Source organism: Ceratotherium simum, chromosome 25 (assembly GCF_057802395.1).
Source record: "Ceratotherium simum simum isolate JZ-2026a chromosome 25, ASM5780239v1, whole genome shotgun sequence".
NCBI lineage: Eukaryota > Metazoa > Chordata > Mammalia > Perissodactyla > Rhinocerotidae > Ceratotherium > Ceratotherium simum.
In genome coordinates this window covers 5,322,390-5,347,131 of record NC_141924.1, presented here as the reverse complement: position 1 = coordinate 5,347,131, position 24,742 = coordinate 5,322,390, and the positions used below count along the sequence as shown (strand labels likewise).

Genomic DNA, 24,742 nt, shown 5'->3' with positions numbered 1-24,742 from the left:
TTTAGCCAGGGAAATTAGGCAAAGGAATAACATGCATCAGGAATGAAAGGCGTCCAGATTAGAAACGAAAGGGTAAAACTGTCTCTATTCACACATGAAATGACCTTGTATATAGAAAATCCTAAGGAATCCACAAAAACTATTAGAACTAATAAACAAATTCGGCCAAGTTACAGGATATAAGATCAGTGTGCAAAAATCTATTATATATCTGCACACTACCAATGAAAAATCTGAAAATGAAATGAAGATAATTCCATTTACAACGGCATCAATAAGAATAAAATACTTAGAAATAAATTTAACAAAAGAAGTGTAAGACTTGTACACTGAGAACTACAAAACATTGTTGGAAGAAATTAGAGAAGACCTAAATAAATGGAAAGACACCCATGTTCGTGGATTGGAAAACTTAATATTGTTAGAATGGCAATATTCCTCACCTACAGATTCAATGTTATCCCTATCAAAATTCCAGCTGGCGGAGAGGATGACAGACAGCCATGTGCTAAAGTCATCAATGAATGCCTGAAGGGAAATGATTGGAATATTGCTAGATGATAGCAACAAGAAGAGAAAGTGATGGGAGCATAGTAGATGATTAGGAAATGACGAATGAATGGACGAATGAATGAATGAATGAAATCTTTCCTAGCTGTTGAATGTATCTCTTGCTACATAACAACTACCTCAAAACTTATTGGCTTAAAACAATAAGTTTAATTGTTTCTCATGATTTGGGATTGACTAGGGCTCATCTGAATAGTTCTTCTGTTGGTCTCCCTTGGGGTCTCTCATGCAGCTGCACTCAGATGGCAGCAGGGGCTGAAACATCCAAGGTGGCTTCACTAACGTATCCGGTGCCTTGGCTGGGACAACTGGAATGCTGGGTGGGCTCAGCTCTCTCTCTCTCTCCCCATGTAGCCTCAGGGCTTCTCCCTCTCAATGTGGCCTCTCCATGTGGTCTCTCCATCAGAGTAACTGGACTTTTTACATGGCAGCTCAGAGCTCTCAAAAGTACAAAAACATCTTTAAGGCTCAGATCCAGAATTGGTGCAGCATCCCTTGGGCCCCACTGTATTGGTTAAAGTGAGTCACAGAGCCATTGTGGGAGAGGACCATACAGGGGCATGAATTCCAGGAGACAGGTCCACTGGAGCCACTGTTGAGTCAAGCGACCACACCAGCTTCAATGCCAGTGCCCCAACCCCAACCACACCTGTCTCCTCTTTTTGCTGCTTCTCTCGCTAGCTCCAAGCATACAACTATAGCTGAGTACATTTCATCCACAGAAATAAATTGCCATGAGCCTCATGGTTAGCAAGATCCATGCCAGGCCAGGAATCTTGAACTCGAATTCTTGTTGTGGCTCTGCTGCTAGGCTGCCTTGGAGACATCATTCTTGGAATCTCAGTGTCTCCACCCGTAGGCAAGAGAAGAGAGGAACACACAGTTTGCCCAGCTCATCACATAGTGTTGTTATAGGAATGTCAATATAATAACACATATGAAAGATCCTTGGGAAACTTAGAGCCCTGCAAAGGTAGGCATTATTTTAAAAGAAAGTATATGACTATTTTAGCTCTGTATCTTTCTTTTTGAAAAGTTGGTTTCTTTGGAGAATCTGGCCTTCTAGGAGGATGCTGATTGATACACGGTCATGGTATGGTAAATACAAGAAGCTACAAGCTTGCATCAGATGATGTAACGAGGTTCTTCTTTGCTGATGGCTGTTTATTTTTCTCAGCTCTCTTTGCTGCCATCAAATCACCCTGTGTAAACACTGAATAAGTATTCAACCTCACTCTTGGGTTTGGTCTTCACGACTTAATGAGAAACACGGACAGACTGTGTCTCCAGTGGGAGATTTTTTTGGATCAACCACAACCCATTGGTGGTTACCGAGATAATTACTTGAGGAACATCCTATTTACAAGGCAATCAGAACTGTACTTTGGGCTACACTCTGAGGCAAAAAACACACCAGCTTACTTGCTCAGGACACAGTGCTTAACAGGGAAAAATCTCAGATTACGTGAAATAGACTTCTGATGTATGTTATTGAGAATAGTCGTATGAGATGCCTGTGTTTAAATAGATACAGTAAAACCACGAATTCTTCTCAACAGTTGTCACTCCATGACCACAGATTTCCTGTCCTCTGGATGGTTGATACAACTTAGTTTTGGCGTAATAAACCCAAGGGTTGGTTTCCGAAAGTATCAATATCCTGGGATTCAAGGGCCCTGCAAACATGGACTAATTGGAAGACAGGTGCAGAAAGAGAAGTGTCAGATGACTTGATATGTAGTGGCATTCTGAGAATTTCCGAGATCCTCAGAAATTCTGTGAGAATGTTTCCTTGAGTGGTACGATGGGAATATTGCTGTCAAATGAAATAGCAATTCAGGTGGTAGATGAGTGTGTGCCACAGCCTCTATCTCGCCAGATTCAGGCCTCTGCCACCTTCCACTAGGTGGTATACCGGCTTCCTACCTCATCTTCCTGCATTACTCTTCTTAGACTGCTGTTCAAGGCTTTTCACAGCCTGGCCTTTTTGCTGGTACACGGGGCAAAAGGGAAATGTTTCCCCAGGAACCCAGAGATAAGAGAAATGAGGTTGCTGAGATTTACTCTAGAACTCTTGGGCAATGATAACATTAATGATTTGCAGGAGTAGTTGGAGAATTTCTATAAATGTGAGATTCAAAAGTTTGGAACCCCCCAAGCTCCAATGAAGAAGTCGGGGCAGTGGTGTGCTGGTAAGTGTTGAACAATGGGCTCTCTGGGGAAGAAGTCCTGATTTGTAGTAATTGCCAATTTCTGTGGTGTAAATACTTCCACCGTGGCCAATTCAAGCTACCAATTTGACATAAGGAAGAGATGTGCACAGTCAGTCCTCCCGAGCTGGTATGAGCCAGGTCCCACACATCTCTGAGTCAGAGAGACAGGTCTGGAATGTGAGTGTGCATTAGTAAGCAGAAACCAAATAATTCGTATTTGACCTTGTCTGAAGGAATTCTGTGCAAACTAAAGGAATGGTGATCACAGAAAAGAGAAGGGAAGACCAAAGAGTCAAATCAACAGTGCTCGTCTGGGCACTGTCCAGTGACAAGGTGCCCCGCCCCAGGCTCAAGCCACCCCCTCACAAGACGGCCAGCCCTTGTGTTGGGCTGGCTGCATGGGACTGAAAACATGTAACTCTACCCCACGATTTGATTCCATGCTTATCAAGAACTTTCTAATTAGAACTTAATTTCCCACAAAGAGTAGGGTTGTCTGTCCAGAGAGAAGACGTGGTCTGCTGACCAAGTAACTTACTCTCCTGGACAGTTTTATTTCTCATTCATTGTTAATTACTTGATAAACTGGAATTCTAAAGCACGTGCTCGCTCACGATCTTTTATCACGTCCTGACTGCTTTGGTGGCAGTGAACTCCAACGTCTGTCTCCCCAGCACCTTGAGATGGCCACAGGCTCTGGGGTCCATGCCACAAATCAGCTATGCCCGAAGAGACAAGCAGTGGTATATCCTGGTTGACTCGGTTGCTCTCCAGTGCCTTCCAACAGATGTGTGGGTATCTTATTTAGCATTATGATTGCTCTTGGTAGGAAGGTTGGTCCGTTATAGGTACTCTCCATACCCTATAGAAGTAGAACCCCTTGAAAATAGCCTTTTCCATATTTGATGATGTTTACTCCTATTTCAAGATCTAGTTCAAATGAAACCTCTTCTTTCTACCCAGGAAGAATGGCTTCCTCAGAAGATACCTGCTTTCTCCCATTGTCCAAGGAAGCAAAGGAAAATGGCTGTGACGTGCTAAGACTTCTTCCAGCTGTGGGATGTTTTCTCTTAGACTCCACGGGAGCAGGTAGAGGGGATGAGGAGCCCAGTGACGAGACCTACCTTCAAAGTCAAGGTCCGAAGATGGGGTGGCCTCTGCCCTCCTGACATTTAACTGCTAGAAATTAGGCTGTGACCCCTATCAGTGTTGCCACAAGCCATAGAACACTGTGCTTCCTGACGGATGTGGGGCATGTTAATTAAGACAGCAAATGCTGCACATTGAAAAGGCAGCCCCAGGGTGCTTTTGACATGCAGACACTTGGAGGGAGTGAAGAAATGACAACTGGGGATCAGAAGCACAGTAAGGAATGGCTTTATTAAAGACCATCATTTGGAATATGGAAGGTAACAGCCTAACCACTGTCTGACCACTGGCTCTGCTGATGAACATGTTATTGTGAGAACTGCTATGCTTGCAAGGAGGTCTACATGGTCTTAGATTTTCAGAAATAACAGAAAGAGGAGATAAACCATAATTCTGCCTGACATTTTTAAAATTCCAAGCATAGGAACCATTTTTTAAAATCTTAACACAGTTGACAACTGGGCGCCTTTTTCTTGGAATCCTTGGTACTGACAAAGGCAAGGAGCAGCTTTAAAGGATTCCAAAAATGAAAAGTGATCATTCACTGCCACGATCACTCCCACCCACTCTGATCCGTTCTTTCCTATTTGCACTTTCTCGTTTTGAGGCTCTTCAACTGTCCTTTGAAGGTTTGTAAGAATGATTTGCAAAGCCTTGGAAATATTTACCTCATCTCCAGCCCTAATTCCCTAAATAATTCTGTGGCCTGTTGTTCATGGGTTCCCCCACCATCCTGAGGGTGCTCTACGCACTGCACAAGGAAGGGAGGCATGGAGGAAACACTCCCTTGCTCTCTTGAAATGAGCACCCACGCTTTGGGTGGGAGGAGTAAACTCAATGCCGGTTGCCCTTTCCAGAAGGCTGATGCCGCAAAAGGCCCAAAGCTGCTGGGCTGCCTCCCACTCTGGGAGCATTCCCTTATTCCTTAAAGAAACAAGAGAAGGTGACTATTCCTGGAAATAACCAGGAGTGATGAGTAGCTGTTCTCTTAGGGTAACGAAGCATGTCAACTGCTCTGTCATCCTCCCGCTACACTGGACTTCAGCAAAAGCACCTTCCCTGCCTAGCCAGTGAGCCCAACGTGGTTATCAGCTCATTCTGGCTGAAAGGCAGCAGGCGAAAGGGACCTTCTCAGAGACCAAGAAGCATGGCTTTACCTATCCTCTTCGTTTGGGTGTCGAGTGACTGTTAGATATACAAATTATGAGAGGTATTGCTTTGACCAATAAGATAATGTCAGAGGCTTCCCCAAGTTATTTTGTGCTGGTTAAATTCACACCCAGTTGTGCAATTCCATGAGTATCTCAAGTTAAGCCAAATTTCTTATGATATGGTGAAACTTGTATTCAACCAAAACATGTCCTTTCATGTCCAATAGTCGATAAAAGATGCCTTTAAATAGCCAGCTCAGCTCCACAATCCATCTGAAGCACAATCAAGTAGTAAAAATCCAATTCATGGTACAGATCTATGGAAACAAATGAGAGGCCGTGATTAAGAGCAGGTACTTACCAGACCAAGCACTCCTCAGGAGGTCCCCACTCGGAGTCCTTATATTCTAAGTTGGCAAAGGGGAGGCCGAAATGTCATTTCTTTTTTTTCCCCCTCCACTTCCTTGATGTGTGAATTTCAGGAAAGGTAACAAAAGTGAGGAGTGTGGTTATAAAAGAAGGCTCAATTATGAGAAAAGAATGTGCCCCCTTGAAGCAAAGAGACTGGAGGAGCCTTATGGCAGGTTTCTGGTCCAGCAGGAAGGTGGTCAAGTTGTCTTAACACTCTCCCTCTAAAAACGCCTCAGGTTCCAGGGTAAAGACTAAAAGTTCCCTCTCGAATGCATGAGGGGGCTCAAGAGAAAGAACAGGAAATTCTCAGATGCCAAACACAAAGCAGGAGCGGGAAGGATGGGAGGAAAACCAGCCCTGAGGCCCGAGGCCAGTGGTCTCCCCGCATCCTCCATCAACCGTGTTGCAAATAAGAGCTTCAGTTTTAGCAGACAAGTCTTGGGTGCGTGCAAGGTGGGCATTTCCACCAGAAATCCCTGAGAGGTTGAACTAGAAAACATCTGCCCTGCAAAAGAGTCAGTTAGGAAATGATTCTGTCTCAGCTTCAACTCTGAGTGGAGGGGGAAAGACTCCCCCAGAAATTCTTAGCCACAAGCCAGTCCTCACACAGGTTTGCAGCTTCCGTAAACGCTACCTGCATGGCCAGAAAAATCTCAACTGAGAATTTGATCCAAAGCAGTCCCAGGTTGGTGGTGTCCCCAGGAACCTGACAGAAGACAATGAAAATCTTCCCCCTCAAGCAGGTCCTCAGAGAATTCCCACCGACAAAGTTTCAAGGAGTTTGAACTTTCAACCAGAAAACACAGACACATGAAGACATAAGTCTCCATGAGTGAGAGTGAGCAGATACAACACATAGCAGACTAGCCAAGATACCATATTTTGAAAATTATCAGATACAGAACAGAAATAAGTATAGCCAACATATTTAAATTAAAAAGGGAGAATTGAAAATATGAGTAAAAAATAAGAAACTATAAAAGACCAAGCATATTTGGGAAAGAATCAATTAAAATTTCTAGAAATGAAAGCATAAATCTTGAAATTAAAAACTCTATCAATGTGTTAAACAGCTGGTTAAACATAGGTCAAGAAAGCATGAGTGAACTGGAAGACAGACCTAAAGAAATTACTCAGAATATAGTATAGACTGAAATAAAGCTCACAAATATAAGAAGTTAGAAACAAGGAAGGGATTCCAGAAGATGACAGAGGAATAGGGAAAAGATAATAGTTGAGAATTTTCCTAATTTAATTAAAGAAAAAATTCTTAGATTCAGGATTCCCAGTAAATTCTAATCTGGATTTTTTTTTTTTTTAAAAATCATACTTTGAAATAACATTTTAAAACTGCAGAATATAAGACAAAAAGGTCTTAAAAGCAGCCAGTATGAAAACAGTGATTACGTATAAAGGAACAGTAATTAGATTGACAGCTGACTTCTGAACAGCAATAATAAAAGCCAGGAGCCAGTGGAATGCTATCTTCTGAAAATAAATAACAGGACTGTATACACTATAAAACTATCTTTCAAGAACAAGGACAAAATTAAGTCAAATGAAGTTGAGAAAGTTTACCAGAAATATATCCTGTCTAAAAGAACAAATAAAAGATAACTTCAAGAAGAGGGACAGCTATTCCAGAAGGAAAGTCTGAGATGCAAGAAAAAAAAGTGAGCAAAGAAAATGGCAAACATTAGGGAAATCTTAACAAACTAATTACCGCATAAAACAATAAGGAAAATTTGTTAGGGTTTTAGAGATCCCAACAAAAAGCATTCCCTTTCCATACATGAATTGTGAATGGATTGTGAAACAAGGAAATATAAGAAGGCAGAGAGAAGGACAAAATATCATCTTTGTTACTGACAAAACTAATATTGGAAAATGTACCTTATATGTGCAGGTAATTACATTTCATAATACTGAACCCCAGAATTAGGCCAACTTACCCAGCCAGTCACAGGCAGTTCTAGATCTCTACAGCTGCACCCCCACCCTCCCTACTATACATGGGAACCTGCCTTTGTAAAACTTACAGCACGGAAGAGAAGATCAAATGTATTCTTCCTGAGAACAACCCACTTTCAAGCAAAGACAAGGCTATGCCTGCCTATTTTTCCCTTCTAAACTACCCATTAGTTTAAGCTAGGCAGAGAAAGGCTAGAAGTGTATGCTGGTGGCTCTCCCTACACACAGAAGGAAATAGAAGGAGTAATGAGTAAGTAATACACCCTACAATAAAGACTTCTCTCTCAGAGAGAGAGAGAAGTCAAGTGAAAATACTCAACGACTACAGCAGGCAAGTTAGAAAGGAGGTGCCTGGAGTTGAAATGTTATAAGGTCCTTATATTATTTGGAAGGAAACTAAAGATATTAAATTTAGACTTCACGAAGTTTAAGTGTGCTTGTAAAAGTTTCAAGGCTAATTATTCAAAGAATAAAAACAAAGTTTACCACTTTACAACAGCAGAAGGAAAATAATGGAATGAAAAAATAAACTAATTCCCAAAGAATTTAAGAGAAAAAAATTTAAATGTAAAAAGGAGGAAAAATTGGGGCTGGCCCAGTGGCGTAGTGGTTAAGTGCACACTCTCCACTGCGGTGGCCTGGGGTTCGCAGGTTCGGACCCCGGGCGCGCACAGATGCACTGCTTGTCAAGCCCTGCTGTGGCAGCATCCCATATAAAGTAGAAGAGGATGGGCACAGATGTTAGCCCAGGGCCAATCTTTCTCAGTGAAAAGGGGAGGATTGGCAACAGATGTTAGCTCAGGGCCAATCTTCCTCACAAAAAAAAAAAAAGCAGGAAAAATTGAAAAGATGAAATATTATGCCATAACTAACTCTAAATATACCAATTACAACAATAGATATAAGTGGATGAAACATACCAGTTAAAAGGCAAGGATTGTCAGACTGGATAGAAAAAGAAAAAACTAATAATTTGCTATTTCCAAGAAACTCTCCTAAATCATTAGGTTACAGACACACTGAAAGTAAAGTATGGAAAAATATATACCAGGCAAAATACATACCAAAAGAAAGTTGGTATGTTAACGTCAGAAAAATAGACCTTTCATTAAAAAAATTACTACAAAATCCACAATGAAATGTTACTTCACACCAATTAGAATGACTACCATAAAAAAAAACAACACAGAAAATAAAAAGTGTTGATGAGGATGTGGAGAAATTAGAACTCCTTGTGCATTGCTGGTTAGAATGTAAAATGGTGCCGCCGTTGTAGAAAACAATATGGCAGTTCCTCAAAACATTAAACATAGAATTACCATATGATCCAGTGATTCCACTTCTGGGTATACATATACAAAAAAATTGAAAGCAGGGACTTGAACAGATATTTCTACCCCAATGTTCGTAGCAGCATTATTGACGATAGTCAAAAGATGGAAACAACCCAAGTGGTCACCAGCAAATAAATGGATAAACAAAATGTGGTATACACATACAAAGGAATGTTAGTCAGCCTTGAAAAGGAAGGAAATTTTGACACATGCTGCAATACAGATGAACTTTGAAAACATGATGCTAACTGAAATAAACCAGACACAAAAGGACACATATTGCATGATCCCACCATATGAGGTACCTAGAGTAGTGAAATTCATAGGGACAGAAGGTAGAACGGTGGTTGCCAGGGGGTGGGGGAGGGGAAATGAGGAGTTAGTGTCTAATGGGTACAGAGTTACAGTTTGGGAAGATGAAAAAGTTCTGGAGATGGATGATGGTGATGGTTGCACAACAGTGAGTGTACTTATGTCACTAAACTGTACAATCAAAATGGTTAAAATGGTAAATTTTATGTTACGTATATTTTTCCACAATAAAAAAAGAGAGAGAGAAAATTGCTGAAGATAAAGATAGTCTCAGTCACTAGCTAATTTGAGAAGTTAAATAACCATGAAGATAGAACAATTCTAAATTGGTGTGCCTCTAATAACATAGTTTCTAAATATATAAAGCAACAACTAAAGGAATTACAAGGACAAATTCACAAACTGACCGTCATATGTGGGAGCGTCTAACATACCTTTTTTTGTGATTGAGCAAGCAATGGAAAAATCCAGTAAGGAGATTATATAGTTGAAAAACAAAATTAACAAATTTAATCTGAAGGACATGTGCAGAACCTTACACTCTAGAATATGCTTTTATATACAGAAGCACGAAACGGCTTCTGCTGCTTAAAAATCATATTTGAAATAAGGCAAAAACAATACATATTAATGTAAATAGATAATTCTCTTTTTCATAAGAATAAAAACCCATCAACACAATCTATGTTACTCTCCACTCCTTCATATTTAAACATTCAGTATAGTTAATGTTCTATTTGTTCAAAATTATACTAAGATTTTTTTTCTATACTAAGGTGTTTATAAAATGTTACAATAGCTTCTTAGAGAAATGGTAGACTCTAGGATTGGAGCAGGGAAAATACAAGATAAGCCTGGAGCATCTGGTAGTGCCAGAAGGAAATGAGGACCAAAAAAAAGGAGGGGCACGCCAAAGAGACAAAAGAGCCAGGCTGAAAGGGCTCCCAATGGCCAAAACTGGAATAATTTGAACAAAATAAATAATGTAGTATTGGATTATAACACAAAGTATAAAATAAATGCACGTGTGCACATTGATATAAATAAATGATTGAATAATAAAGGGAGAAGAGAGAAGTCTTCTTTTCAAAAGAATTCCAGGCCTTGTGCCCGGAAAGGTGGTGTGGCTGGGGCTTCGCCAGCCTCGCTCTATCTGCCATTTTCAATTTTCAGAGTCTATTGACTGTAATCTTGCTGCTTATACGTACTTGCGCTTATATCCAATCCTCGGCACCCAGCCTCCCGAACAGAAATAAAACTGGATTGTTGGGTATATTTTGGAAGTGAGCCAGAATTGGCGAACGAAGAGTCCTTATGTTGCAATATGCTGTATAGCGAGGGCCTTCAGCATCCTCTTCATACAGTAGCTTGGGAAAACACGAGAATTCAACTGTCATTAGAGTTCAATATGAAAAAAGGGCTTATCTGCAGAAAATAATGGAAAGAATGATTCACCCTTTTATCTCTGAACATTGAATGAGATAAATTACCAGCTGCTCTTCTCTATTTTTGTTATTGGACCCATATTCTATATAAATAATTAGGATGTAACCATTTACTATTCAAAGAGTTTAATATGTCTGTAAAAATCAACCTCTGTACTGTCATTACAATATTACATTCTACAAATGTCCTTCTGTTGTGTCAGATACCAGTTTTTAAGGAGGTATCTCTAAGCAGAAAACAAAATTGGTAAATTACTCAAGTTCCTTACACTGTGATTTGGAAATGATGTATCTTTATAGAATGAGACCTTTTTTAGGACTAGCTTTTTTATTGAAAAAAAAAGAGGTCCAATTTCTGTTGGTAAGGATTGCATTCATATTTAATAATGCTTGCTTTTCCTCTGGCCCCATCATTTTAAGCATTAACCAGAGTACCTCTACTCTTAGCAAACGGTAGTTTATTACAGGTGTTTAAACTATTTAAAACAAGCCTATGTCGTTCTTAAGGAGGAAGATAAACGAGATGTGACTTAAGGGTGGTGTTGCTAAACTGTTCATATTTAACATAAAAGGGTTTAGAACAGCTGACTGGTGTGGTAGCCTCTGAAATCTCTCTGGTTAAGTATGGATAAATGTCTTAAGCATAAATTTGACGAGCTAACTGTGGTTCTCTAAATAAGACTACATTCTTAGAATGAAAAGAGCAAAATAGAACAATTACAGAATGATAATCCTACATGTGTCTTTCATTTTTTTTTAGTGTCGGGTCTCCACTTATTTTAATTGCCCCAAAATGCAAATAGTATTTTTTTGTTTGTCTTTTAACACAGCACTTTAAATCTAAAAAAAAAAAGAATTCCAAATAATATGTGTAGATACTCTCCCCACAAGGAGGTGGAGCTTAATTTCCCACCCCTGTCCCCTGGAGGATGGGCTGAACTTAATAACTCTCAAAGAATAGAGTGTTGAAGGGCGAAAATAATTTGTAACCTTATAGTGAAACATCTGGCAGACCTTAACCAAGTGGTCAAAGTTAACATCACTAGAATTTAGTCATGTTGAAATCATGTCCCCTGATATGAAGTGATGAGGAGGGCACTTCACCTTGGTGGGATTCGTCCTCCAAATCCAAAACTCTGATGAGGAAAACATCAGAGAAATCCGAATTGAGGGACATTCTACAAAATACACGGCCAGAGCTCCTTAAAATTCCCAAAGTCACGACAAACAGGAAAAGATTGAGAAACTGTCACAATCTAGAGGAGAGCAAGAGATGTGACAACACAATGCAACGTGGAATCCTGGAACGGATCCTGGAACAGAAACAGGACGCTAGTGGAAAAATGGGTGAAATCTGAACAAAGCCTGGAGTATAGTTAATAGCAATGTATCAGTGTTAATCTCTTAGTTTTGACAAATGTACTGTGGTTATGTAAGACGCAAGATCAGGGGAAACTGGGTGAAGGGCGTAAATGAACTCTATTAACTTCATAAGTTTTATATAAATCTAAAATTATTGCAAAATTTAAAGTTTATTTCTAAAAATGTTATAATCCTCTCACTAATATCATAATATCAACTAGTAATTTGGTGTATGTCTTAAATAGATGTACTGTATGTAAGAAAAATTTCCAAAACCCCACTTGGCTAATTCCATGTAGATTAATGCAAGGGAAGAAGTTGTTGGGGAAAGTGAAGAAGAGAGAACACTGAGTTTCACAAAATGCTCTTATCTGATAAAATAAAAGTCAGTTCTAATAATTATCCAGGTAAAGCTTTCTGAATTAGCAATAAAGCTGAATTTTTATATACAAGAAAAGAAAACCTATAAGACTTCACCATATGTCCCAACCTGCTCTTCCTCACTCTCCCTGTCCAGTTCACTGACATATAGAAATGGACATAACTTGCCTTTTCAGAACTCTCCATGCCTTGTTTTTGCAATTTCCTCTGTCTAGCATGCCATTCTGCTGCCAGCTTGTCCACCTAGTAAGCTTTTATGCATCCTTCAAGGTCCAGCCTACGTATTCATTGATTTATTCATGACTTAGGGGGCTTTCACAATAATGCAGGCAGAGATGATGGTGGCTTGGGCCAAGGTGACAGCAGAGGTGGTGACAAGTGGCCTGTGTTAGTCAGGGCTCTTCAGAGAAACAACCAAGAGGATGTGTAAGAGGTTCTCGGTCATCTAGCAGCCAGGATTCACAAGTCCAGGAATCGAGGAGGGCGGGGAGTGGGAGTGGCACCACTCACTATTACCTCTAGTGTCCCACTAGCAAAAATGTTTGCTTCCTATATCTTAACTGGAGTTAAGACTGCCACACAGTCATTGGGCTCCTCATGCCTCTCAGTCAACAGGCAAAGAAGGGCATTTCAGGACTGGCTAGGGTGATTGACATGACTGCCGAGGGGAAACTGGACTGCTGCCCCACCATGGAGGTAAGGAAGAGTATGTCGGGAATACAGGGGCTCACTTAGCATTATCGTGTCCTGTGATTGAGGTCAATGGAAAACTACAACAACCCCGTTCAGGCAGACCTAATAACGGCCCAGAGCCTTCAGGAATGAAGGTTTGGTGACCACCCCACCAGGTAAAGACCCACGACAAGCTAAGGTGCTTGCTGAGGGCAAAGGACATACGGAATGGGTAGTGGAAAAAGGTAGTTATAAACACCAGCTATGACCACATGAACAGTTACAGAAGTGAGGACTGTAATTATCATGAGTATTTCTTCCTTTCTCCAAAAAGACGATTTCTTCTTTCTCCAGAGAGAGATTTAAGGAAATGGCTCACACAATTAAGGAGACTGGCAAATTCAAAACCTGCAGGGTAGGCCAGCAGACCAGAGATCCAGGAAAGAGTTGATGTTGCAACTCAAGTCTGAAGGTAGTCTGCAGGCAGAGTTCCTTCTTCCTTGGAGGAGGTCAGTCTTTTCTGTTAAGGCCTTCAACTGACTGAAGGAGACTCACACACATTATGAAGGGTAATCTGCTCTCCTAGAAGTCTACTGATTTACATGTTAACCTCATCAAAAAAGTACCTTCACAGCAACATCTAGCCTAGTGTTTACCAAATATCTGAGTACCATTAGCCAAGGTGAAACATAAAATTAACCATCACATGGCCAGATTGTGGACATGCATAATTTGGAGAGTCCCAGTGGGATGCATCAGCTGATTATATGTGGGGTCTGAGAGGAGAGGCTTTGTCCCAAGCACTTGGAGTTACGGAGATACCATTAACTAAGATGGGAGACTGCAGGGGCAGCAGACAGGGAGGTAAAGACAAAGGTGGAGATCAGGAGTTTAGGTTCTGAAATGTGAGGTTTCTGTTAGACACCAAATAGAGATGCTGTGTAGGCAATTGGATATATGGATCTGGCAGTTCAGGGGAGAGGTTCAGGCTGGAGATTAAAATCTCATATCATCTTCTCTGTAAGCCTTTGGAAGATTTCCCACACAGATTCCTAAATTAAAATAAATCCTTTGTGCCCCAGTTTGGGATGCAGAAAATAACTATAATTAAAAGCCGAGAAGGATTAAATCATAGGAAGACCAGCTTTGCAGAGGAGGCAGAGGGTTAACAGGCTGGATGATAAAGGTTGAGCAAGAGTGTGCCAGCTGAAGAGATGCCAGAAGGAAAGTTAATGAATTGCCTTCTTTGAAAAGATGAGAATGATACCAAACCAGGATTGCCCTGGAAAACTGGTGACAGCCAGGCGCATGGATTTTGGCCAGTCGTTTTTCAGAGACATGGTTTATGAACAAGAGCCAGCAGGTGATGTTGTCATGAAAAGCGCAGCCTCCAGAGTGATTTTTCTGGGTTTTCATTCCAGTCCACAGTTGCTTTTAACTTAAGACAAGTAATTTAATTTCTCTGCCCCTCCTTTCCTTCATCTGTTAAAATAGAATCACACTGCTGCCCACTTCCTGGAGTTGTGAGAACTAAATGCTACGACCGCCTGGCCCAGAGTCCATGTTCTGTAAATGCTAGCCCTGATCATGGTTATCTGTCTCCCTCACTTCCCTCCAACTCCACGAGAGCCTCACATTCATTCTCACTTGTGTCACCAGCTCACAGCACCGTGTCTGGCATGAGTCAGCAATCAGCAAGTGTTTGTTGAGCTGAATTGAACAGACAAGTGGCACCCTCCCATGGCACTAAGGAAGAGAATGTTACCACTCAAACCCTCCTGCACGTGCGAGCATCCTTTCCTCCTTCCCTCCCGGCTTAAGCCTCCCCTTGTGCCCTGGGTCCCAGCCCCTCCCACCTTCTCAAGAACTGCATTCTATCATCACTCTCTTTCTTCTTCATCTTCAGCCTCTACTTGGATCCTTCGCCTCTGCATTTTTACATGCTCAGGGCCCTCTCACTTTTAAAAACAAAAACATGGTGCAGCCACTATGGAAAACACTATGGAGATTCCTCAAAAAATTAAAAATAGAACTACCTTATGATCCAGCTATTCCACTTCCCAGTATTTATCCAAACATGAAAACACTAATTTGAAAAGATATACGCACCCCTGTGTTCACTGCAGCATTATTCACAATAGCGAAGATTTGGAAAAAAGCTAAGTGCCCATCAATGGATGAATGGATAAAGAAGATGTGGTATACACACACACACACACACACACACACACACACAATGGAACACTACTCAGCCATAAAAAAAGATGAAATCTTGCCATTTACAACAACACTGATAGACCTTGAGGGTATTACGCTAAGCGAAATACGTTGAACAAGAAAGCCAAATACCCTATGACTTCACTCATATGTGGAAGATAAAAACACCACCACCAACAAATAGACACATAGACACAGAGAATAGATCGGTGATTACCAGAGGGGAAGCAGAGAGGGGGGAGGGCAAAAGGGGTAAAGGGGCACATGAGTATGGTGACGCATGGCAATTAGACTTTGGGTGGTGAACAAAAACTTTAAAAATAAAAACAAAAACAAAAAACCACCCCTCCACCCCACCGCTTGTTCACCCCCTCACCCCCTTGCCCAGCTGTTTCCCAATCTCTAAACTTCTGTTCTCAGCCAAACCTCTATAAAGTAATCTACACTTGCTTTCTGTAGTTTCTCTGCTCCTCATTTCTCAATCCATTGCAAAGGGCTTCTACTCAACACTTCCTTCTCCAAAATGGCTTCCTCCAGGGTCACCAGTGACCAATTATTTTGCTGGATCCAATAGATATCGTATAATCTTCATCTTACTTAACCTTTCAGCACACTCAATAACTCTAGCCATTCCCTTTCTTGAAACACTAGATGCCTTCTCCTAGTGGTCTTCCTGTATCTTGAGCTGACTGTCCCCAGTCTCCCTGGCTGGCTTACCATCCTCCAGTGATTTTTAAATACCACTGGAATTCCTCAGGAACATGCCTTCTGACTCTAAATTCTACCCCTAGGCAATTCATCCACTCTCATGGCTTCAGTTACTCCTTGGACACCTATGACTCCCAGCTCAAACCTCCTCTTCAGACCCACGTGGGTGTATCAGAGGCAACTCAGACCAATATGTTCAAAACTGAACTCACTGTCTCCATCCCCCACCCCAGACCCAGCTCCCCTCCAATGTTCCCTCTCTCATAAGCAGAAAACTGGGGGTCATCCTTGACTTTCCTGTCCTGCAACTCCTATAATCCAATCAATCTTCAGATTTTGTCAATTCTACCTCCTCCAATCAGATTAAATATCTATCAAATCCACCCACCTCCCTGCATCGTCATTGCTGGGAGAATGAAGCGCTGTCCATACGACTCCACTGGGAGAGAACAGCTAGAAGCTGCACACCTGGTCTCTCCTGGACGCTGCCCTCTGCACTGACTGCCTTTGCTGACTTTACTCTGTATCCTTTCATGATAATAAACTGTGACTGTGAGTGCAACAGCTTTTCTGAGTTCTGTGAGTCCTTCTAGTGAATTTTGAACCTGAGAGTAGTCTTGGGGACCTCCAGCACATCAACAAACAATCAAATTCTATGATTCATAATTATAGTCTTGGATGTGAAAGCAATGAAACAAATGGGAGAAATCTTTTCAGTGTCTTGTAGAAACTAGATGCATATCCCAAAACCCTTGCCTATGCTGAAGTGGTCTCTGGGCTGGGGTTGGGAGATGGAAAGAGTGGTTGGTGATCAGAAGCTATAGAAGGTGACATTTCACATGTTGAAGAGAAGAACTTTAGAGCTGAAGGGCACCTTGAGGATAGCATCTCATTCAAGGTCCTTCACCCGGCAGAGAAGACGATGGAAGGAAGCCCAAGACCATAAAACGAGTTGACCCAGTTCACAGAGCTGGTTCAAATAAATCCAATGCTCATTGAACATTAGGTGCCAGGCACTAGGCCAGATACTGGGGAAATTAATTCCCTGGGTTTAGGTAACTCAGATAAGAGACTTGGGTGAGGAAAGGAGTGGAGGACGCCTCAGCCACTCGGGCCACTCCTAGGTGCCTAGTGAGGGAAGGCTGTCCCTGAGTGTAAAAGTGGTTCTCAGACCTTCGCTGCTGACAGCCCGCCATGTCTGGGCACTACGCAAAGCAGAAGAGGAAGGAGCTGTACTCTCTGATGGGTGGTGGGTGCAGGGAGACAGTGAGGGGAGGCAGGGGTAGACTTCACAAGAGAGACATCTGCTGTGAGTTAGGAAGCTGCCCGTGGGGCCCAGGCCTCCCAGCCTGAGCCCAGTGCTCCTAAATTCATGGTTTTGGAGACGCTCACTTGGACAGTAGCTGAGCAGAGAGAAGTAAACAAGGCGAGCGCACGCTTAAGGGCTTCGTTGCCTGAGTGAACAGGGCAGTGCTTTCTAAAGAGATGCCACTGAGGCCATCAGGAAGGCAAAAGCCAACCGCATTTAAAACCAAAGTGCACGGGAGCTCCATCAAGCAAGGATCACATGCATGCTGCCTGCGGGCTGTGGGGTGCGTGCGCATTTCTCACAGACAGTCCTAAGGAAACGTAAACGAGACGAGGAGTGCAGGTCAGGTCCTCCTTGTACACACACAGGTACTCAAGGCAGTTTGCAAGCAGGTTGCTTTTGGCTCTGTGCTTACACGGTAATTAGTAACTGGAATCCCCCACGGACATAAAACGGGGACCAGGGCAGAGGACAAGATCGCAGAGCAGGCTGAAATCACTGCTCTTTTCCTCTGGCTGCCAGGGTCTTCCCTAGAGCTCTGGGGAGTGGCAGGATGAGGGAGGCAGCGCTGGGGGAGTGAGAGGTGCACCTGCAGGGGCCCGGCCAGCACGCACCCCCTCCACTGGTGCGGTGCTCTCCACCTTCTTCCACGGGTCCTCCTGTCAAGGTCTCTGTATTAGTTTCCTGGGGCTGTGGAAACAAAGCCCCACAGACTGGGGGGCTTACACAACGGAAATCTATTCTCTCACCCTCTGGAGCCCAGAATCCGAGATCCAGGTGTCGGCAGGCTTGGTTCCTTCCAAGGGCTCTGAGGGAGACTGTTCCAGGCCTCTCCCCTCTTTTCTGGGGGTTGGCTGGTGATCTCTGGCATTCACTGGCTTGTAGACACATCGCCCCGTTCTCTGCCTCCATCTTCACGCAGACTTCTCCCTGCGTGCCTGTGTCCAAAATGCCTCTTTGTAAAGACACCGGTCAGATTGGAGCCCACCCTACTCCAGGATGACCTCATCGTAACTAATTACATCTTCAATGATCCTATTTCCAAATGAGGCCACACTCTGAACTACTCAGGGTTAGGCCTTCAACATATGAATATTGAGGAGACACAACTCAACCATAAAAGTCTCCCTGAAAGTTCCCTGTTAGAGGGGAGTCTTTATGTACGCCCCCCTCCGCCCACTCAGACCTCTTCCTCATGGGTCCAGAGGAGCGGACACGTGCTCTACCCCCAAGGAGGGGACAGTAGTGAACACCGCTGCCACACCTCAACCCCGTCACTCATCGCTCCCTCCTCTAATTGGTGGGACCAGCAAGAGCCAGACAACACTGGGCCTCATTCACTGGGCGACATTCATTCCTCGTTCCCTCAGACTACTGCTCCCCCTGCACTGGACAAATGAGGCCAGGCTGTTCAGGGGTCAGCCCCTCTGCCTGTGACCCAGGGAAGGGGAAGGAGTGAGTTCCAGTTATGGTGGGAGGTGGGTCCATCCAGTTCTTCTGAGGTTTTTGGGCACTTATGTGGCCCATTAATAAAGCTGATATGTACTTTGGTCTTCTGTTGCTCCTTGTGAATCTATTTCTTAATTAGTTAGAACCTGATGCACTTATTTCAATACATATTTAATGAATGAATTGATTGAACCTTGCTTTCAATACAAATGAGTTTCTATGTGTGTGCATCAGAGGGAGAGATTGGAGGGAAGCCAGCAGGGGAAAAAGGGAGAAAGGAGACGGGAAGGAAGGAAGAGGAGAAGAGAGGGAAGAACACAGCATTTACCCCACCCCTAGAATCCCCAGGAACCTGCATGGCCCTAGACATTACCTGCCTTACGGCTTTAGACACTGAGACTCTAAAATGCAATCATGGGCCGGCCCCGTGGCTTAGCGGTTCAGTGCGTGCGCTCCGCTGCTGGTGGCCCGGGTTCAGATCCTGGGCCCGCATCGACGCACTGCTTCTCTGGCCACGCTGAGGCCGTGTCCCACACACAGCAACTAGAAGGATGTGCAACTATGACATGCAACTATCTACTGGGGCTTTGGGGGGGAAAATAAAATAAATAAATAAAATTAAAATGCAATCATAACACCTCTGTCTTGGCAGACCAGCTGGGCCTTACAAGCTTCTCCTTCTCACTCAAAACTGACTTGTGGCTTTTCCAAGCCAGCTTTCATTTATCTGGCCTGAGATAGTCAGAATTGCCCAGCGCCTTCCATTTTCTCCCCTCCCTGCCCCTCCCACCAAATCAGTAATGCTTTCCTATCCTAAGGACTGCTGTCTTTCAGCACCTTCTCTTTCATAAAGAATTAAACCTACCCCCTCAGGAGGCAGACAGGGGTGTCCTCATCTAACAGATGGAAAATAGTAAGGGACTCAGGAAGACTGAGTAGTCTCACTGCTCAGCAATAACATTGGAATTTGAGCTTCGCTCTGTCTGACTTTTTCAAGTGCTTTAGGCTTTTTCCACTCTAGGGAAATTTCCTCAGCCTCAACTTCCAGGTAGACTGTTAATAAATGCTATGTCACAGAAAGGCCTGGCCAAGGCCACAACAAAGAAAGCAAGGATTTCATGATACCAGCCCCACCTTCCCTGCCCAAGGCTTCCCAAGGCAGATGGTCTGATATGAGCATAATGTTTTTGTCTAGTTATTCTACACGAATGAGGAAAAGCAAGGACAGCCCTTTGTGTATCTGGTACAGTACAGTCTTCAATTTCTCCTGCGCCCTCCAACTTAACATCCTCATTGAGAAAGAAGGCCAAATGGTTCTTGTCCAGCATGAGTTTAGTGGTCAAAGGTGGAGAAGGAAGCACTTAGACGAGGTCCAGACTAACCCTGTATGCGTAACAGCAGGATCAAGTTCAGGCTGCTGAAACAGGACGACTCGGAAATACAGTGGCTTAAAGAAACGTGTATGTCCCTCTCACATAACAGTCCCAAAGTCCAGGATGGTGACACAGGCCCTTCCCATCTTGTTGCTGGGCTGGCCCCTCGGGCACTGTCTTCCTCCCAGGGTCAATCTGGGTAGGGAGCACATTCATATTTCAGCTTGCAAGAAGGGAAAGGAGCATCATTCCGGGGTAGGGCTCATCTTCTATGTCAGAGACAAACTAGAAGTTGCACCATCGTCTCTGTGTATATCCCTGCACTTGGCCACAAGGCCACACCAGCAACAAAGGAGACGGGAAGTGCTGTCGCCCACGGAGCCCAATGACAAGTCCATTCCTGTGGAAGATGGGGACAGCAGATTTTGGTGGCCAATCAGCAACCTCTGGCACAAGAACAATCATAGCTCGCATCTGTACTTCGCTTTACAGCTAACAAGTGCTCTCGTATCCACCACTTCATTTAATCTAGGAACCAACCTTTGAGTAGGTGACATTTTTCTCATGTTATGCCTGAGAAATTGGGGCTAAGGGGCTAAGGGACTGGAGTAAGCCATAACTGCAGTTTTAATGCTCAGTGAGAATGAACCCCTATGGTGACCAAATATTGGTAGAGTCGAAAAGAAAATCCTGTTCAATTTGTTCCAGCCACATTTATTAAGCAATTAATAAGAACCGAGGAGGGGCTGGCCCCGTGGCACAGCAGTTAAGTGTGCAAGCTCCATTGTGGCGGCCCGGGATTCACAGGCTCGGATCCCGGGCACAGACCGACGCACCGCTTGGCAAGCCATGCTGTGGTGGCGTCCCATATAAAGTAGAGGAAGATGGGCATGGATGTTAGCCCACGGCCAGTCTTCCTCAGCAAAAAAGAAGAGGATTGGCAACAGATGTTAGCTCAGGGCTAATCTTCCCCCCAAAAAAAAAGAAAAAAAAAGAACCGAGGCACTGAGAAAATAGGAACAAGAGGGCGGGTCCTTGCCCTCAAGGCTTCTTGTGGGGGAGAGCAAAACAGTGTTCCAGTACAGTGTTGTCATAAGGACTGCAGGACAGAGAGAAGGATAGAGTGACAGCAATGGACAGAGGAGGGTCATTAAGAAATGGAGAAGACATCGATGATTCCTGGAGTGTAACAAAAATGTAAATGACTTTTCCTACCATGAATGGAAAAAACAATAACGCTAAAATTCTCCAGTAGAAAATGGAGAAGTCGAGTGTCCAGTGAGAAAAAGCTCCATGGTACTTACAAAGAATGAGGCCTCTCTTACGCCCTGCCTGATAGCTCACCCTCCGTTTTACACCAGCAGGTGCTGTGGCAACCCACTTCCCCACAGGTGTAACCTGATGCACCTCGCCACGCTGCTGTCCCTGGCACTCCGCCCCAGGGCTGCCCTGACACTGCAGTGTGGGACGCCTGTGGGAACGCCTGGCATTCATGCATCCACGATTGGGAAGTGAGAGTCAGCATCCCATGGGACCAGCCCTGGCCGTGGGACATGGCTCCCGTTGACCAGGGCACCATCTGAGGTACACTGCACACACTGCTAGGAGGTACCAGGGGATCGAGCCTGTGATGGTTAATTTTGTGTGTCAACTGGAGGATGTTTTCAGATGAGAGTCACATTAAAACAGTGAACTAGGGGTAAAGCAGAGTGCCCTCCAGGATATTGGTACGCCTCATCCAATCAGTTGAAGGCCTGATTAGAACAAAGGCTGACCTCCGGAGCAAGAAGGAATTCTCCAGTGGACTGCCTTCAGACCTCATCTGTGCCATCCGCTCTCCTCGATCTTGAGCCTGCTGGCCCACACTGCAGATTTTGGGCTTTTCAGCCTCTATGATCGCACAAGCCAATTCTCTATAATAAATCTCTTGGTTCTGCTTCTCTGGAGAACCCAGAGTAACACAGAGCCCCAGTGCTCACAGCAGTGACCAACTTGAGAATGCATCCTTGTCTTAGTTTTCCTCTCTCCCTGCCACACTCTCCTGGTCTCTGGAGTCACTCACTTCCCAAAATAAACGAGGTATGTGCACACCCTTGCCCAGGCTTGCTTTCCGGCGGCTCCCCAGCCAGGATAGAATGTTTGCGTATTTCCTACTGAAGGCAATCAACATACAAGTGTATTCACGGCTCAGAGGGAGCCTTATGGGTTTTCCATTTCCAAGCATCATAAGACCTAGAACACTGGCCAGGATGCTAAAGGTACTGAAATAAATCTGCCAGCATCTCCCACCTCCCTAACGGGATTGCACTTCTCTCCACCAACGAACAATATCCTTTTGGAGCCCCTATGTTGCTTAGCATATGGAAAGTTCACAAAAAATGCTTGCAGAACTGAGTAAATTTGCCTATGTTTTGTCATGATGTAGATTCACCATGGACTTTGTTATTGTTCAAATGTTTTATTATTTGGTGAATCCAAATACAAAGGATTTGGCTAAGAACTTAGGGCTAGTGTTACATGGGCATGGATTTGAGCCTCATTTCCTCCACTAACTGGCTGTGGCACACCATAATCTCTCTATAAAGGAATATAATTAGATTTTTCTGCTGAGAGAAAATAAATGGCCACCTAGAATTTTCTTCCCAGCTAAATGTCAATACAACAATGAGGGAGAGAAGAGTTTTTTCTTAAGAGACTAAAATAATACCACTATAAAGATTTTCACTGAAAGAAATACTACAGGATTTATTTCAGAAACATTTGAAAGAGAGAAATGTAAGAAAAAATGGTGAACAAAGTAACCGGTAACTACGTGGCAAAACTAAATCCACACTGACTGTTTAAACACAACAGCAACAATAACTAATTTGAAGAACAACATAACGAACAATAATGACATATAAGATAGGAGAGGATGTTTGGATTAAAGCATTTTAAGGTCTTGGTATCATTCAAGACTAAAGGAGAGATATTGACTAATTTCAGATAAGACAAAAATAAATGTTAAATATGGAAATAGAATAAAACTTCAAACCTCTGGGGTGGGGTGGAAGTGGAGGGAATGGAGATAATGAAAACTCAATCAAATAGAAATCCAGTAGAAGACAAGAAGAGTTGTTTTTTAATCGAATAAAAAACACAAAAAACACAAAGTAGATAGTAGAAATAAATGCATATGTATCTACAGTCACCATAACTGTAAACAGACTAAAGTTACTACGGTAAGACAGAGCATCACAGACTAGAGAGAGAGAAGAAAAAAGCATCCATACGATATTTACAAAAGACACACCTAAAACCAAAGTACCTAGAAAGACTAAGACTAAAGGGAGGAAAATATTTACCAGGCAAATATTAACCAAAAGAAAGCAGCTATGGTTATTTTAATACCAGAAAAAACTAAATAACAGAAAGTATCATTAGGGATAAGAGACTATAATAAAAAGAACATTTTGTCACAAGGGTACAAAAATGCTAAATCTGTTTTGAACCTAACAACATAAACTCAAACCATATAAACCCAAAATTGACAGAATTACAATTTTTTAATTTAATTAGGAGAAATTAACAAATCCACAAAGTACGAGAATATACCATCTTTCCAAGGACATAGTGAACATTTATAAAAATTGATCATATAATGAGCTATAATGCAAGACTCAACAAATACCGAAAATCAATATAATAAAGACCAATTTCTGAACTCAATTTCATAAAATATAATTCAGTAACAAAAAGTAAGCAAAAAATGTCCAGACAACTATAATTTTTAAAAATAAACTTCAAAATAATTCATGGGTAAAGAACTCAGAAGCTATAATAATTTAGGAGCGAGCAATAATATTTTTGACTATCCCCTCCATTGTGCCATTCCACCCCATCTTGACCAATGCTGTTAGACAATACACACCCACACATGCGTGCATGGTATATCGGAAATGAAGACATAAAACTGTCATTTGCAGAAGACTCCAATACTGAAAATCAAAGAGGATCAAAGAAAAGCCATTGGTAGAAGAGAGTCCAATAAGGTTGCAGGATACAAGATGAATACCTAAAAGTCAATTATGAGTCTAAATACCCACAACAAATGGTTGGAAACTGTAATTTTTAAAGAGGTGTCATTTACAATAGCTACAAAGTATTAAGGCATCTAGTAATAAATGAAACAAAAAGTCATAAAACTTTCTGAATAATATAAATGGATGAGAAAACCTGACATTTTAAAGATGGGAATTCTCCCCAAACTAATATTAAATGTTAACGTTACATGAAATTTCACACAAAATCTCAGCAGGTTTCTTTGAAAAACTTGTAAGCTGATTCCAAAACGTATGTGGAAGAGCCAAGAGCCGAGTGTAACCAAGGTCGTTTTGCTACGCTAACTGGGTCTGGGCAACCTGCCCTGCTGTCCCAGACAACTGCAGGAACTTTCCATCTTCTGCAAAAGCATAAAGCAACAATTACGATTGAAACCCTGCATGGAATTCATCCATTCATTCAGCTAATGTTAATTGAGCACCTTTGTTATCCCAGGCAACTTCCTGGTGGGACAGGCTGTTTATGACTAGTGCCATGAACAGGACAGACGGAAACGGCAAAGACACAAAACCTGGAACTGTGCCAGGAGAGGGAGGGTGTGGCATCAGAACTCCAGCTTACAGCAAGAGGGAGCCCAAAGCAAGGCCCAAGTGAAAATCCGACCATGAGCATCA

At 42.8% G+C, this 24,742-nt stretch overlaps 1 long non-coding RNA gene and 1 pseudogene across 1 annotated transcript; one reads left to right on the top strand and one right to left on the bottom strand.

Moving 5' to 3' along the window:
* Nucleotides 1-4,144: 4,144 nt before the first annotated feature.
* On the bottom strand, nt 4,145-19,064 carry LOC147913698 (uncharacterized). Its single transcript, XR_015556328.1, has 2 exons — nt 17,955-19,064; nt 4,145-5,400 (listed from the first exon to the last, which is right to left on the bottom strand). It is a non-coding gene; the product is annotated as an uncharacterized LOC147913698 (long non-coding RNA).
* Nucleotides 9,240-10,478, top strand: LOC101390214 (protein kish-A pseudogene; annotated as a pseudogene).
* Nucleotides 19,065-24,742: the final 5,678 nt, after the last annotated feature.